This window comes from Arvicola amphibius, chromosome X (genome assembly GCF_903992535.2).
Source record: "Arvicola amphibius chromosome X, mArvAmp1.2, whole genome shotgun sequence".
Lineage (NCBI taxonomy): Eukaryota > Metazoa > Chordata > Mammalia > Rodentia > Cricetidae > Arvicola > Arvicola amphibius.
The window spans coordinates 33,112,084-33,127,351 of record NC_052065.1 but is presented as its reverse complement, the minus strand read 5'-3'; positions in this window follow the sequence as shown (position 1 = coordinate 33,127,351).

The following is a 15,268-nucleotide window of genomic DNA, read 5'->3' as shown; positions in this document are numbered from 1 at the left end:
CACTGAGTGAAGCCTGGAGACTTCAAAGACCCAATCCCCACAGTGATATACTTCCTCCATACCTCCTAATAGTGCCACTTCTTTTGGGGCCATTTTCTTTCAAAACCACATGTATGTGTACAGCATTTTCCTTATGCATTCATTGTTGATGGATATCTAGCTCAGTTGAATTTCCTGGTTATTGTGAATAATGCAGCTATAAACATGGATGCCCAAATTTCTCTGTGGTAGGATATAGAATTCTTTGAGTATATGCTCAGTTGTGCTATAGTTGGATCACATGACAGTTGTAGTTTTAGTTTTTTTTGAGGAACCTTTACACTAATTTCCATAATGGCTACACTAGTTTACATTGCCAGGAGCAGTCAATAAGGGCTCTTCTTTCCCTACATCCTCACCAGCATATGTTATATGCAGTGATATTTCATTTGTATTTTAATAAATAAAGCTTGCCTGAAGATCAGAGAGTAAAACATCCCTACTGGTCAGGCAGTGGTGGCACACACCTCTAATCCCAGTAGCCACACTAGTTTGCCACAGAAACTGGAAGGCAGTAGTGCACTCCTTTAATTCCAGTCTTAGAGAGGAATATAAGATGGGAGGAGATGGCTCTCACACTCAGTCTCATTCTGAGATTCCTGGAGGCAGGATCATTATTTCAGACAGAGGTAGAGGTAAGAACCAATGGCTGGCTGTTTTGCTTTTCTGTCCTTCAGGTTGAACCCCAATATCTGTCTCTGGGTTTTTATTAGATGTGCTACAGTTATTCCTTGTTTTCTTTTTAAAACTAATGAAATTATGTGTATAAGTATGTGTGTGTCTACGTGTGTGTGTACGTTCATATCTATGACAGTGCCCATGGAGGCCAGTGGTATCAGATTCCCTAGAGTTGGAATTTCAGTGAGTTGTGAACTGCCTAATGTGGATGCTGGGAACTGAACCTGGGTCTTCTGCAAGAGCAGTATGGTCTCTGTTGCTGAGCCATCTCTCCAGGCCTACATTTTTGTTTGTTTTGTTTTTGTTTTGTTTGGTTTTGTTTGGTATTTTTTGGAGAGAGGGAGAGAGAGAGACAGAGACAGAGAGACAGACAGAGAGAGACATACATACATACATACAGACATACATACATACATACATACAGACAGGCAGGCAGACAGACCAACAGACAGGTTTTCTCTATGTAGCTCTGGCTGTCCTGGAACTCGTTTTGTAGATGAGTCTGGTCCTGAATTCAGATATGTGCCTATTTATGCCTCCCAAGTACTGGGATTAAATTTATGTGACACCATGCCTGACCCTGTACTTGAGACAGTGTCTCTTTGGCTATCCTGGCATTCATTATGTAGATCAGGCTAGTCTTGTACTTAGAGAAATCTGCCTTGGCCTTTTTTTTTTTGATAGCCATCTGGATGGCATGAGATGATCGAAACTCCAAGCAATTTTAATTTTGATTTCTTTGTTGGGTAAGGATGTTGAATTATTTTATACTGTTTATTTGTCATTTATAGTTCTTTTTCTAATAACTGTCTCATTAACCTATTTATTGACTGGAAGATTTTGTATGTGTGTGGTACATAAATTCATTTGGGTGGGTTCCCATGCATATGCAGGTAAATGTTTGTGTACACGTATAGAGGCCAGATGTTGATATTGGGTGTCTTCTATTACCACTCTCCACCTTATGTTTTGATATAAGAGGCTTGCTCACCAATAAGTTAGAAGATTTGTCTGTCCACTTTTCTAGCTCTGGAATTATAGAATTTGTGCACTACAGTCCTCATGCTTATGTAAGTGCTGATCATTGAAACTGAGTCTTCCCACTTATGCAGCAATTGCTTAACTGACTGAGACATCTTCCTGGCATCTGGATTTGCCTTTTGGGTGTTTAAATTTTGCAAATATTTGCACACCCAAGATATTGATCCCCTGTCTGATGTGCAGTTAACAAAGGCATTTTTTCCTCCTTCTGTGTGCTGTTTCATTATTCTGATGGTTGTTTTCTTTGCTGTGCAGATTACCAATTGTTAATTCTTGGGATTATTCTGGGGTAGTAGAGTCCTCAGAAAGTTCTTTGTCTATGCTTATTTCTTAAATGCTTTCCCCATGGTTTTCCTCTATCAATTTCAAATTTTCACATCTTACCTTAAAGCTTTGATCCATTTTGGATTATTTAGTGCAGGATGAGAGACAGGGATCTAGTTTCATTCTTCTATATATGGAAACCCAGGACCCAGTATATATTGCTAATACTGTGATTTTTAGCCTTAATATAAACTTGACAGATCTATAATCACTTTGTGCTTCCATGTAAATTTTACGCTTGTTTTTTTCATAGTTTTTTTAAAGATAACATATATATATTAATTTATTAGATTTTTTAAAAATAAAAATTCAAGTTCCCACTCCCTCCCCTCCTCTACTATTTCCCTCTACACACTCCCTCCCACCCCCCCATCCAATCCTCAGAGAGGGTAGGGCACATTGCATTGTGGAAGGTCCAAGGCCCCTCCCTACTATATCTAGGCTGAGCAAGTATCCTCAAAAGAGAATGGGATCCTCAAAAGCCAGTACATACAGTAGGATAAATCCTGGTGGGCACTGCCTGTGGCCCCTCAGTCTGTCCCAGCCATACACCTGTCAACCACATTCAGGGGGACTAATTTGGTCCTATGCTTCTTCCTTCCCCGTCTGGTTGTTGGTGCTGAGCTCCAATTAGCTCAGGTTGACTGTTTCAAGTGGGGTGTCCCCATCATGGTCTTGACCACTTTGCTCATATTCTCACACCTCTCACTCTTCAACTGGACTTTGAGAGCTCAGTCCAGTGCTCTGATGCAGGCCTCTGCCTCTGTTTCCATCAGTGCAGGATGAAGGTTTTGTGGTGATATTTAAGATATTCATCAGTCTGACTACAGGGCAAGACCAGTTTGGGCACCCTCTTCTCTACTACTTAGGGCTTAGCTGGGGTCATCCTGGTGGATCCTGGGAATTTCTCTAGAGCCAGATTTTTTTGCTAGCCCCATAATGGCTCCCTCAATCAAGATATCTCTTTCCTTGCTCTCATCTTCGTCCTTCCTCCATCTCCACTATCCAATTCCCTCAAGTTTCATTCCTCAACTTTCCCCTTCTCCCCTCCTCTCACCCCTTCCCCATAGTTTTGTGAAGAATGTCATTGAGACTTAATGGGGATCCATTGAATCTGTTGATCACTTTAGTAATATGGCCAGTTTTACAGAATTAATTCTGTCAATCATGTGCATGGGAGGCCTTTGCATTGTTTAAAGTATTTTTCAATTTCTTTTTTCAGAATCTTATAATTTCCTTTTGTAGACATCTTTCATCCTCTTGTTAGGCTTATTTACTTATTCAGTGGACTTGATTGGCTAGTAGCTAGAAAGTAGGCTTTTAGAGAGAGACCCACCACTGAATGTGTTCTTTAAACAATTGGTTGTGGACAATGAAAAGGTAGTTTGCCCTCTTCATGTCTATTTCCCTTCCAGGCAGTTGCATCCAGAAGAAAACTCTTTTGTCCCAATCTCTACTTTACTCCTGTTAAAATAAAAACAGGGGTTGACTTATGTCCCATTCCTGAATACATGTAAAGTTACTACAAAATATCTTTCATGAAAATGATTGGTAATCTGTAGGCATTATTACTTGGGAGATGTCTTAAGATATAAAATCCCATCCTTTGGGTTGAGGGTTTTTTCCTCCAATAAATCCAGTCTTTACATTGAATGAATGAATGAATGAATGAATAACTAAATAACTAAATAACTAAATAACTAAATAAATAAATGGAACCTCCTGAAAACTGAATAGCTCCTGACGTAGGCAAAGGATACAGTAAATAAGACAAAACACCAATCTACAGACTGGGAAAGGCTCTTCACTAACCCCACATTGGACAGAGGTTTAATCTCCAAATTATACAAAGAACTCAAGAAACTAGAGATTAAAATACCAAATAACCCCAATTAAAAATGGAGTTCAGATCTAAACAGAAAAATTCTCCACAGAGAAATCACAAATGACCAAAGACACTTAAGGAATTGCTCAACATCCTTAGTCATCAGGGAAATGCAAATCCAAATGACTCTGATATATCATCATACACCAGTCAGAATGGCTAAAATCAAAAGCACCAAAGCCGGGCGGTGGTGGCACATGCCTTTAATCCCAGCACTTGGGAGGCAGAGGCAGGTGGATCTCTGTGTGTTCGAGGCCAGCCTGGTCACAAGAGCTAGTTCCAGGACAGGCTCCAAGCCACAGAGAAACCCTGTCTTGAAAAATCAAAAAAAAAAAAAATCAAAAACCAAAAGCACCAATGATATCTTATGCTGGAGGGAATGTGGAGTAAGGGGGAACCTCCTCCATTGCTGATAGGAGAACAAATTTGTAGATCCACTTTGGAAAATCAGCATTGTGGTTTTCTCAGAAAATTGGGATCAACCTATCTCAAGACCCAGCAATACCACTCCTTGGCATATACCCAAAGGATACAGACCCAAAACCACAAGGACATCTACACAACTATGTTCATAGTAGCATTATTCATAATAGCCAGAAACCTAAAAAACAACTCAGATGCCCTTCAACTAAGAAAGGCTAAAGAAAATGTGGTACATGTACACAATGAAGTACTAATCAGCGGTAAAAAGCCATGGCATCTTGAAATTTGCATACAATTGGATGATACTAGAAAAAAAAATCATCCTGAGTGAGGTAACCTAGACCCAGAAAGACAAAAATGGTATATAGTCACTTATAAGTGGGATAGTATAATATATATATATCCTTCATCCAGGATGTAGAGATTCACAGTTAAACACTGGGCTGAGGTTCCAGAGACCTAGTCCTAGAGAAGCAGGAGTGATAATATGTTAAAGGGGGTCAAGACCATGATGGGGATACCCACACAAAGAGCTGACCAGAACTAGTGGAAGCTCACTGACTCTGGACTGACATCAGAGGAACCTGCATAGAACCAAACTAGGCCCTCTGAATGTGGCTGACAGATGTGTGGTTGGGGCAGTCTTTGTGGCCACTAGCAGTGGGACCAGAATTTACCTCTACTGTTTGAACTGACTTATTGGAGCCCATTCTTTTTGGATGGATACCTTGCTCAGCCTAATTATAGGGGGAGGCTTGTTCATGCAATGCAAATTTATTAGTCCTTGAAAATTATTACCAACTGTTTAGGATAATAAGGAAATGGAGGTTAGTAGTTAATTACCTATTATAATCAAACTTGTAGTCATATTGGGTATGTTTTCACAGTCAAACAAAGATATATTTTAGTTACGTCAGATATCTACAGAACATGGTATTTAAGATGTTTTAATAACATAGGCTCTTTATTATGACAATGAAACATGTCTGCTCCTGGCAGCACCAATCTTCTTCAGAGAAGACAATGGGCATTGAAGAAACTCCATATAGAGTTTGTTTTCTTTGTTGCAAAAGTAAGCCATTGGACAAGAAATTGTCTTTGCTTCAACTGTTAAAAGTATGCTGTCCTAATTGAACAAGCAGGACACAAAAGAAGGTGACTGCCAAACATTGTCAAGACAAGGTTTGGCAGCCCTTCAGAATATTCTGCTTCACAGAAAAGTCTGTAAGATATGCTAGGCCTGTAGGCCAAAAATGGATGCCCCAGTGTTGCAAAGGAACTTTGGGTAACTGTCCAGGCAGCCAACTGTTTCTGTTATTTCTCACATTTTTTGGAAGTCGCTTGCTTGCATTTCCTGTTTACTTAGCTAATATTATTTCCTTCTTGGGTTTCTGAGGTAGTTGAAGACTAGATAGTTATATTTTCTTTGTATACCTGACACAGAAAGCAAGAGAAAGTAAATTAGATACAAGACTTTGGACTCACCAAGATAGGATACATATGGAGTATTTTCTCTGAATTTATCAATGCGAATGGACTAGACATTGTTTATGTATCTATTGTCTGCATATATTGTATTGTATTGTTATTGTACTTACTGTATATTTTCCCTATATTAGTTATAGCCTTCTTTTTATTTTAGACAAAAGAGGGGAAATATAGTGAATATATTATTGTGGTTTTAATAAATAAAGTTGCCTGAAGATCAGTGCAAAGCAGCCATACTAGTCAGCCATACAGGCCAGGTGGTGATTGCACACATCTTTAATCCCAGAAGCCACGCTAGTTAGTCATAGAAGCTGGTTGGTGGTGGTGCATGCCTTTAATCCCAGCACTAGTGTGGAATATGAAATGGGAGGAGACAGATCTTACTCTTAGTCTCAATCTGAGGATTCATGGAGGCAGGATCACCCATTTTCAGAGTTAGAGGTAAGTGCCAGTGACTGGCTACTTTGTTTCTCTGATCTTCAGGTTGAACACCAATATTTGTCTCTGGGTTTTTATTATTCATGCTACACCTATTTCCCCTCCCCTCCCTACCTGATCCTTCTGTTCCCTCAATCTACATATAAACTCTCTGTATTTCTCTCTCCCTTGCCCTCAATTCACACATAAAATCTATTGTATTTCCCTCTTCCAGGAAGATCAATGTGTCTCCACTAGTCCATTTCTCTATACCTAACCTTTTTGGGTCTATTAATTTTAGATTGCTTATCATTTATTTAATGACTAATATTCACTTATAAGTGAATACATACCATATTTATCTTTCTTAATCTGGGTTACCTCAGAATGATTTTTTCCTAGTTCTACCCATTTGCCTGTAAATTTCATAATGTTATTTTTAACAACAGAGTAATACTCCATTGTGTAAATTAGTCCATTTTCTTTATCCATTAATCAGTTGAGGGATATTTAGATTGTTTACAATTTCTAAATATTATGAACAGAGCATCAGTGAACATGATTGAGCAAGTGACTCTGTGGTAGGATGAAGTGTCTTGGGTATATACCCAAGAATGGTATAGCTGGATCCTGAGGTAGACTGAATGTCATCTTTCTTAGGAATTGCCTTGTTTACCCATCATAACTACATAGCAGTACCCTATTTGTATTGATGTCACACATTTTGTCTGTAGGACATCTTATCTTGAGCTTTGATTCTCATAATATTGGGGTAAAAGTTTGGGGCTGATGTATCTGGGTTTTGCAAAGTTAACTTGCAGAAGTTAACTGAAGGTAAAGACAACTTGACTTCTTCATTTTTATCTACAGTACCTAAAGCATTATGTGGTATGTAGCATGCAAAAGTTGAGCATGTGCTATGTCTTAATATGTCTTTCTCATATTGATGTTTTTTTTCTGGCTGAAGGGGCTTGAGAAGTTACAGATGCAGACAGTGTGGTTTGGACTAATCCCCCTTTTACCTATAACAAACCATAAAAATTCCTGTGAAAAAGAAACCGTTTGTATACTAAGTGGAATAGATAACTCTTATCAGCAGTGACTGAGAATTGATGCTATAATGAGTTTGTGTAAATAAAATCTTTCATCCACTAGTTTTGTATGCTTCCTCTATAGGCCATCCTTAGAATTTGCTGTCCCAGGTCACATTCATCCTCTTAACAAATTCATTGTTCTTTGTGTAAAAGATAGAAAAAGTATTCTGCCTTGACCATTTATTTGTGTCTTACTATCTTGTGAGAATCATCATGCCTATGTAAAATAAAACTTATGCTTTTCTGCCCTTGATCTGTTTTGTGTTAATTTAATTCCTATACCCAACTAAATAAAATAAGCATAAACAGAGACAGACAGACAGACAGACAGACACACACACACACATACACACACAGAGGGGGGGTAGATCTTCAGCCACCCCATTACTAGAGTTTTGGGAAGTCTTTTTGAAGTCTCTGGATGATACCTGAAAAACTGTTCCCCTCTTAGTGTTCCTATTCTCCTTAATAAAGCAACTGAAGAATGGACTCAAATGGAAACTTGGTAACAACTTCATTTTTTGAGATAAGGGTCTCACTATGTAGCCCTATCCGGCCTTGAATTTGCTATTTGACTAGGTTAGCCTTGACCTCACAAAACTCCATCTGTTGCTGACTTTTTATTGCTGGGATTAAAGATATGTGGCACTATGCCAACCCAATAACAACTTTATTGGCGCTTTGAATAAAAGACTTTAGGGCACAAGCTGTAAATATCAGTATCTGAGAAGAGTAGAATGGAGGAAAGAAGGAAAAACCATACTGGTTGAATTCTAGGTGTGGCAGTCTACCGTACAGCAGCAGGCAGCAAGATAGTGGAGGGGATGATTTTAGAGAAAGAACAAGGAAGCCCAATGTATCAGAAAGAGCATACTTAGGTCCTGGATAGCATCTGGAAGAAAGAGCCGGAGAAAAAGAAAAAAGAAAAGTTTTACCTTTGTGGACTCAGAAAGGTGGGCAGGCCCTGCTGAACTTAATTGTTGCTAAGATTGTAAGGATTTTTTGCTGGGCACAGAAATTCAGAAAGAAAAATTACCATATCTATTGAAGGAATCATTATTCTACCTGTCTCTATAGATTGGTGTGGTGGTTTGAATAAAAGCGGTCCCCATAGGCCTATAGGGAGTGGCACTATTAGGAGGTGTGGCCTTGTGGTAGTAGGTTTGGCCTTGTGGGAGAAAGTGTGTCTCAGGAGGTAGAGACTAGGAGATCTCTAAAGTCCAGCCTGCTCTACAGAGCAAGTTTCAGGACAGTCAGGGCTACACAGAGAAAACATATCTTGAAAAAAAAAAGTAATGGAGAGTTCCTCAATGTGGTCTGATACAAAGATATTCTAAAGTGACACTTATGTCTCTCAATCTGACTATCAAATTATTAAAACAGTGGATCTCAAAGAAATGGGAATTTCCCCCCAGGAACCTCATGTTAAGAGAAGATGCCACAGAGGGAAAAGAGATTCTCTCAGTTTTAGCAACTTCTCAGAACATGTTTTACAGGATGAGGCTGTAGCCCAGATAATGATAGGTCAATTGTGGGTGGAATATATCTTAACAGGACTCCTTAGATGTGCATATCCTTGACCTTCTCTTTAAAGAGGATAGGTACAATCTTCCTGCTCTTATAAATACAGTTTTATTGGAATGCAGCCTTTTGGACTCCTGATAATTTGTCCATGGCTGCTTTTGTGTTACAACAAGGACTGAAGGGCTTTAATGGAGACCATTTGGCCTGAAAAAGTGGAAACTATTTATTATCTGGCTCTTTACATGCCCATGCATGATATTCAGAAGAAAAGATCTTAGCTAATGAGGTGGGTGTTGGTTGCCATTTATGCCCTATTTGGATTCCTTTTACCTGCTTTTGCCAGCTGCTGGAATTACTGGCCCAAAACTTAGAAGCTCCTTCTCTAACTGACCATTTCTCCTGAGAAAACTGTCCACAACTTTTATGCTCCACCATTCCTACCACAGACCTTGACCAATGATTGATCAGTTTGTGCTTCACAGCTTTTGTATAGGATCAGGTTGACTGTGGTCTCCTGCTTGAATAGCAGATTATATTTTCAGCTAGCATCTACTCCCCGACCTGCAGTCTTTCCTGCATAAGTCACTTCTACAAAAGTTCTCTGCTAAAACTTCTTTTAGAAACCCCACTACTGGTAGAAGACAAGGTTCTTATCAGACGTGGCCTAGTCTTTGAGGTATACCTCATGGAAGTTGGTCATGATAGCTTCAAAACCTGACTGGGATAGCTGAACCAGGGAAGTCACTCCATACATGTGTTCTAATGAACTCTTTTTTTCTTTTATTTCCCTCTGAACCAAAGTTCTATTTGAGCTAATATATTTCAAAATTAAATATGAAAATAAAGAGATCTTTTTATAGCATTGGAATCAAAAAAAAGAGTAAAGAGAACAAGATATGTGGTTGGGGATACAAGTGGTTTCTATAAGAAGACATGGAACATTGACAGAGGTCATTGATCCATCAGGAGGTAAGAAGACCTTCAGGATCCAGGTTTCCTACTGACCTTTGAAATTCCTACTCTGAACTTAATGACCAGATATTCAGATGTAATGTTGGGGCGAGCAGGCCTGCTTTTCATCCCGCCCGTATCCCTCGCGGCTAGCTTTACACCCAAAATAACAACACACAAACTGTATTCATTTAAACACTGCCTGGCCCATTAGTTTCAGCCTCTTATTGTCTAATTCTCACATCTTGCTTTAACCCATATTTAATAATCTGTGTAACACCATGAAGTGGTGTCTTACCGGGAAAGATTCAGCATGTCTGACTTGGTAGCTGGCTTCATGGCGACTGTCTCAGAGAGGAGAGGCATGACGATTGCCTGAGGCATCTGCCTCACTTCCCTCTTCCCAGCATTCTGTTCTGTCTACTCCACCCACCTATGTTCTAACCTATCAGGCCAAGAAGTTTCTTTATTAATTAACCAATGAAATCATCAGATAGATAGAAGACACACCTACATTATTCAGATAGTAAAAATACTTGACTCAGCTATTTCTGGAAGAACACATTGCTGGCTCAATGAATGCAGAAGTAAAACTAAGTTCATCAGCTCTTTAATCATAGCTTGTTGTTGTTCACTTTCATATTCACCGAGGCTGCTTAATGCTTGCAAGTGAGTGTTCCTATGCTGCTGGGCAGGACATGGAACCTGTAAGTAGCTCATGTTTGAAGCCTCAGGAAGAGAACAAATCTGCTCAGTACCATACTTCAGAGCAACATCCAGGTACTCCTAAGCTCTGAAATATGTTGCTGGCATAACTATCTGCATGAATCCCTTGCTTAGGAGTTACCAGTGGGTAGGAGTGTGTCCCGGCACAGCTCAGGAGTGCATTGTTCCAGAAAAGCTATCATAACAGTTTTCTGCCTCACTCTCCATGACTGACTGTCATTTTAAGAACAGAAATTCTGCCCTTGGAAGTTTGCTTTATCTACTACTTTAGTAGCCAGAGGACTTTTGGGGGAAAGCCCACATCATTTTGTTTTCTGGATATATTTGGGAAGGCTATTGCCAAGGGCCTACTATATATACAACATACATTACTGTGCTGTTCATTATTTCTTATTATAAAAATGAGAGAGATGGGGAGAGAGAGAGGTTGATTCAAGGTTATTTTGATAATATTTTTGATTGTACTTAAAAATGTATTATTTTATTTTGTGAGTGTGTGTGTGTATATCAGTCTATGTCTGTGTACACATGAGTTCAGATACACACAGAGGCTAAAAAGGGCAATTGGATTCCCTGAACTGGAGTTACAGATGGTTGTGAGCCACTATGTAGGTGCTGGGAACTGAACTTGGGTCATTTGGAAGAGCAACCAGGGCTCTTAACCTCTGAGCCAACTCTCCAGCACCACATAGACTTTCCCCTCCTTTTCTAATCCTTATACTTGTCTCCTATCTCCCAGGAGCTCCTTTATACCTTGACTGACAGACAACTAACAGATCGCTTCTCAAGGCTTACAAAGATAGCTATTCCCTCAGCTTCCAAAATGAGGCTGCACACTAATGATCCCAAAAAGAGACATGGAAGGAGTCCTAGTTTGGGTTTCTATTGCTGTGATGAAAATGGGTTATTTGGCTTACACTTCCATATCACTGTTCATCATTGAAGGAAGTCAGGACAGGAAATCAAACAGGGCAGAAACCTGGAGGCAGGAGCTGATGCAGATGCCACGGAGGGGAGCTGCTTGCTGTTTTGCTCTTCATGGCTTGTTCAGGCTGCTTTCTTATAGAATCCAGGACCACCAGCCCAGGGATGGCACCACTCACAATGACTTGGGCTGTCCACCATTAATCACCAAGAAAATAACCTAATTCTGGGTCTGAGGGAGAAATTTTCTCAATTGAAGTTCCCTCCTTTCAGATGACTCTAGCTTGTGTCTCTTTTTCTCACTGACTTTTTATTACCAGTTAGGAAATGATGGAGGACTCTCATTGGTTAATAAGAAACTGCCTTGGCTTTTTGATAGGGCAGGATTAGATAGGTGGAGTAGACAGAACAGAATGCTGGGAGTGAGGCAGATGCCTCGGGCAATCGTCATGCCTCTCCTCTCTGGGCAGTTGCCATGATTCTCCGACCTGAGACAGACGCAATGGAGCCAGCCACCAGGTCAGACATGCTGAATCTTTCCCGGTAAGACACCACTCGTGGTGTTACACAGATTATTAGATATGTGGTTACTCAAGATGTGAGTAAGAGGCTGAAACTAATGGGCCAGGCAGTGTTTAAAAGAATACAGTTTCCATGTAATTATTTTGGGTAAAGCTAGCTGAGTGGGAGCCGGGCAGGATGAAAAGCAGGCCTGCTTGCCTGCAGCTCCTCACTACAAGGAAAGTCATTCAACTTAGATATTTTAACTTCTTTTATTTTAAAGCACAATGCAAATATTGAAGCTTTGACTAATTTGTCCCCAAAACTTCCCCCACCCCAAACTGTTAGAGTTCATTATTACTCTTCTTAAAGTCCCAAAACTTGCAGAGGGATTTAACAGTGAGAATCACAGTGACAGAGCCTATGCCTAGCAGAAGAGCATCATTTGAGAAAGAAACTGGGTAAAATCTGTTTACCAGAGTAAAAGAGGACCTAGATAGAAAAATGGTGAAGCACTTTGTCTAACCTGTGGAGATCAGACTGTGCTATGATCTCATTAACTTTATATTATGCAGAACATTGGCTTACAGGCTATACCTTGCAGAAATAACTCCCTTTTATACAAGAACTTTTTGCTCTATATCTTGTTTATGCAAGTAAACAACTACCATCTGTTCAGCATGAGCCATGAAGCACAGACTGATAAATATCTTATTTTCACAGATAAACATTGCCATGTATAAGCGCATCAATATAAATCAGGACCACACGACAGGTGGAAATATCAAATGGTATCAAAGAAAACAAGCCTGGAAATTTACAGAACACACTATACCAATGAATGATGCAACCTACCACCTGGATTGAGCATTGTGGTACCCACTGACAGTTAGGTCATCAGACTTTCAGGTGTAGGCCATGATGTCCATCTCCAGGACTTCAGCTCAGTATAATCTTCTGTTTGATTGAACTCACTCAAACTGCTGTTAATTTGGTCTTAGTAAGCCTGGGACTAATTCCAAATATCTTTTAAGTAATCTCTGTGTATTGTTCATTAGGATAGAGGTAAATTTCTTTTTTTCTGGGTTGATATCTGAACCAGCATTTTATTGACAAAGGATCAGAAATTCTCCAGGAACCCTCCAAGTTTTTGTCTCCATTTGGGGAGTTCTGAGGCACCCAGCCTTTAAGATGGAGCAGCTACTAGTTTCTCAACTTTTCATGTGTGCGATAGCTGTTGTTGGACTATTTCAACTGTATTGTGTTAGCTTGTTTAAAATATCCTTTAATTGAATATATTTTATGTACATGTTTATTATGTTTATATATGTTCATTCTATCAGTTGTATTCCCCTAGACACTCCTGACTAGTACAATGTCCTCCTTAAAGATACTTCAGAAAGCTCCTTTGTCCTCTTTTACTATGTTATAGTGGAATGCATAAGCACCATCTATGAGAAAATACCTCTCTGTAGATATGAAATCTGCTTGTGTCTTGACTTTTGACTTCCTGGTCTCCAGACTGAGACACAAATGTGTGCTGTGCCTGTGGTGTTTTGTTCCAGCTGTGTGAATGGATTTGTACTATGCTTCTCTTCAATGAAGGGTAGGCAAAGACACCCTTCCTCCTCAGCAACCTCACGCTCTTCTCGGTTCTGCTGAGAGCAGCACTGAAAGCAGAAGAAAGGCAGAAATTCTCTGTCCAGTAGTTGAGACCTTTGATCTTATCTATTATGTGGGATGAGCCCAGCATTCCTAGATACTGAAATTACCCATAGGATGTAGGAAGCCACTGGCTTTCTTAGGTTAAATGTGTGGCTTAACATGTGGTCAGTAGTTCAGGATCATGAAAGGGAATCTAGAAAACTTGTTGTGTGTCTCTGAATGGGTTTTTTCTCCTCTTTGAATAATAGTTTTATCGATTAACTCATTCTTGAGAATTCTCAAACGGCTCCTGATCTGTCTCTGGAGCATGCCCATGCTCTTCTCTATGACTTCTGGTTGATGAGTGGCTTCAGCAGCACAGAAGAAGCAAGACTGGCAGGGAGAGGATTTAGGAGGGAGGAGGAGTAACTGAGGTTGCCAGTACTGTTCTCTGCCCAGGAAAGAACTGGATAAACCATGTGACTCTAAAACCAACCAGAGAAAAGACAAGGTCGTGCCAAAGCTTCTTGTTCAACAACTATATACATCAGGCAGAGCGAACTTATGAAGTTCTTTAAAAAGCTTAGTGTTCATTGTATGTGTATGATGTGAGTACAGTAGGTATACAAGTGCCATGACATACATGTCGGGGTCAGAAGACACCTTTGTGGAGTCAATTCTCTCCATGAGTTCTAGGGATAAAACTCCTGCTGTCAGACCTCTACAGTAAGCTCTTTACCCACTGAGCCATCTCACTGATCTTGAAGTTGTCTCATCTCATATCTGCTTCCTCACCCAGAGTTTATTCCTAAATAGCCACACTCCAACCTTGTCTCTTCTTTTGTCCAAATGCTCTGCTCCAGCTGGCTCCTGCTTTCTAACCCTTCACATACCACCTGCTGTTTTCTGCCCCTTCTCCTTTGCACATGTTGCTTCCCTTTCCTAGAATGTGTGCCCCTCTCATATCTGGCTCTCCTAGTCATCACAAAACTGACACTGAATCCTAGGTCTTCTTAATGCCTGCACAGTCTTCACCCAATGTTTAAAATATCCTTGTTGAATATTTCTAGTGCTTTCTGTCTGGGTCTTTCCCTTGAGATCCTAATCTCTTACATGCAGCCCTGCATTGAATTTGCTTGTAGTAGACTTTCTATGTGGTCAAAAATACTGTACAAATAATTTGATCTAACTTTACCCAAAGTTGACCACTTCTCAAGACATCTTTGCTCCTTTTGCCAAGGTAGTTCTTGGCTTCCCTTCATCTTTGGATGCTTTTGTTTGCTTCTTAGAGATGGAGTTTTTGGGAAAAGCTATGATAAATAGCGAAAAAAAACCCAGAAATCAATATGAAATAAGAAATTCTGGTGGTAATATTCAGTCCAATTTTCTAGTTTGAGTTGTGGTGCAGTACCTGAGAGGGGCATACAGCAATTAGCAAGTAATTATGACTATCTAAGAATAAAATAAAAATATTATTTCCCATTGTTTTTCTTTTAATTTATGCATATTACCTTTTCCAAATAACTATTATGTTGCTAGGATACACATTTATTTATTAAATTGCCTAGAGTGAGCTACTTAGCAAATAGAATTATTAAATATTTCTTTT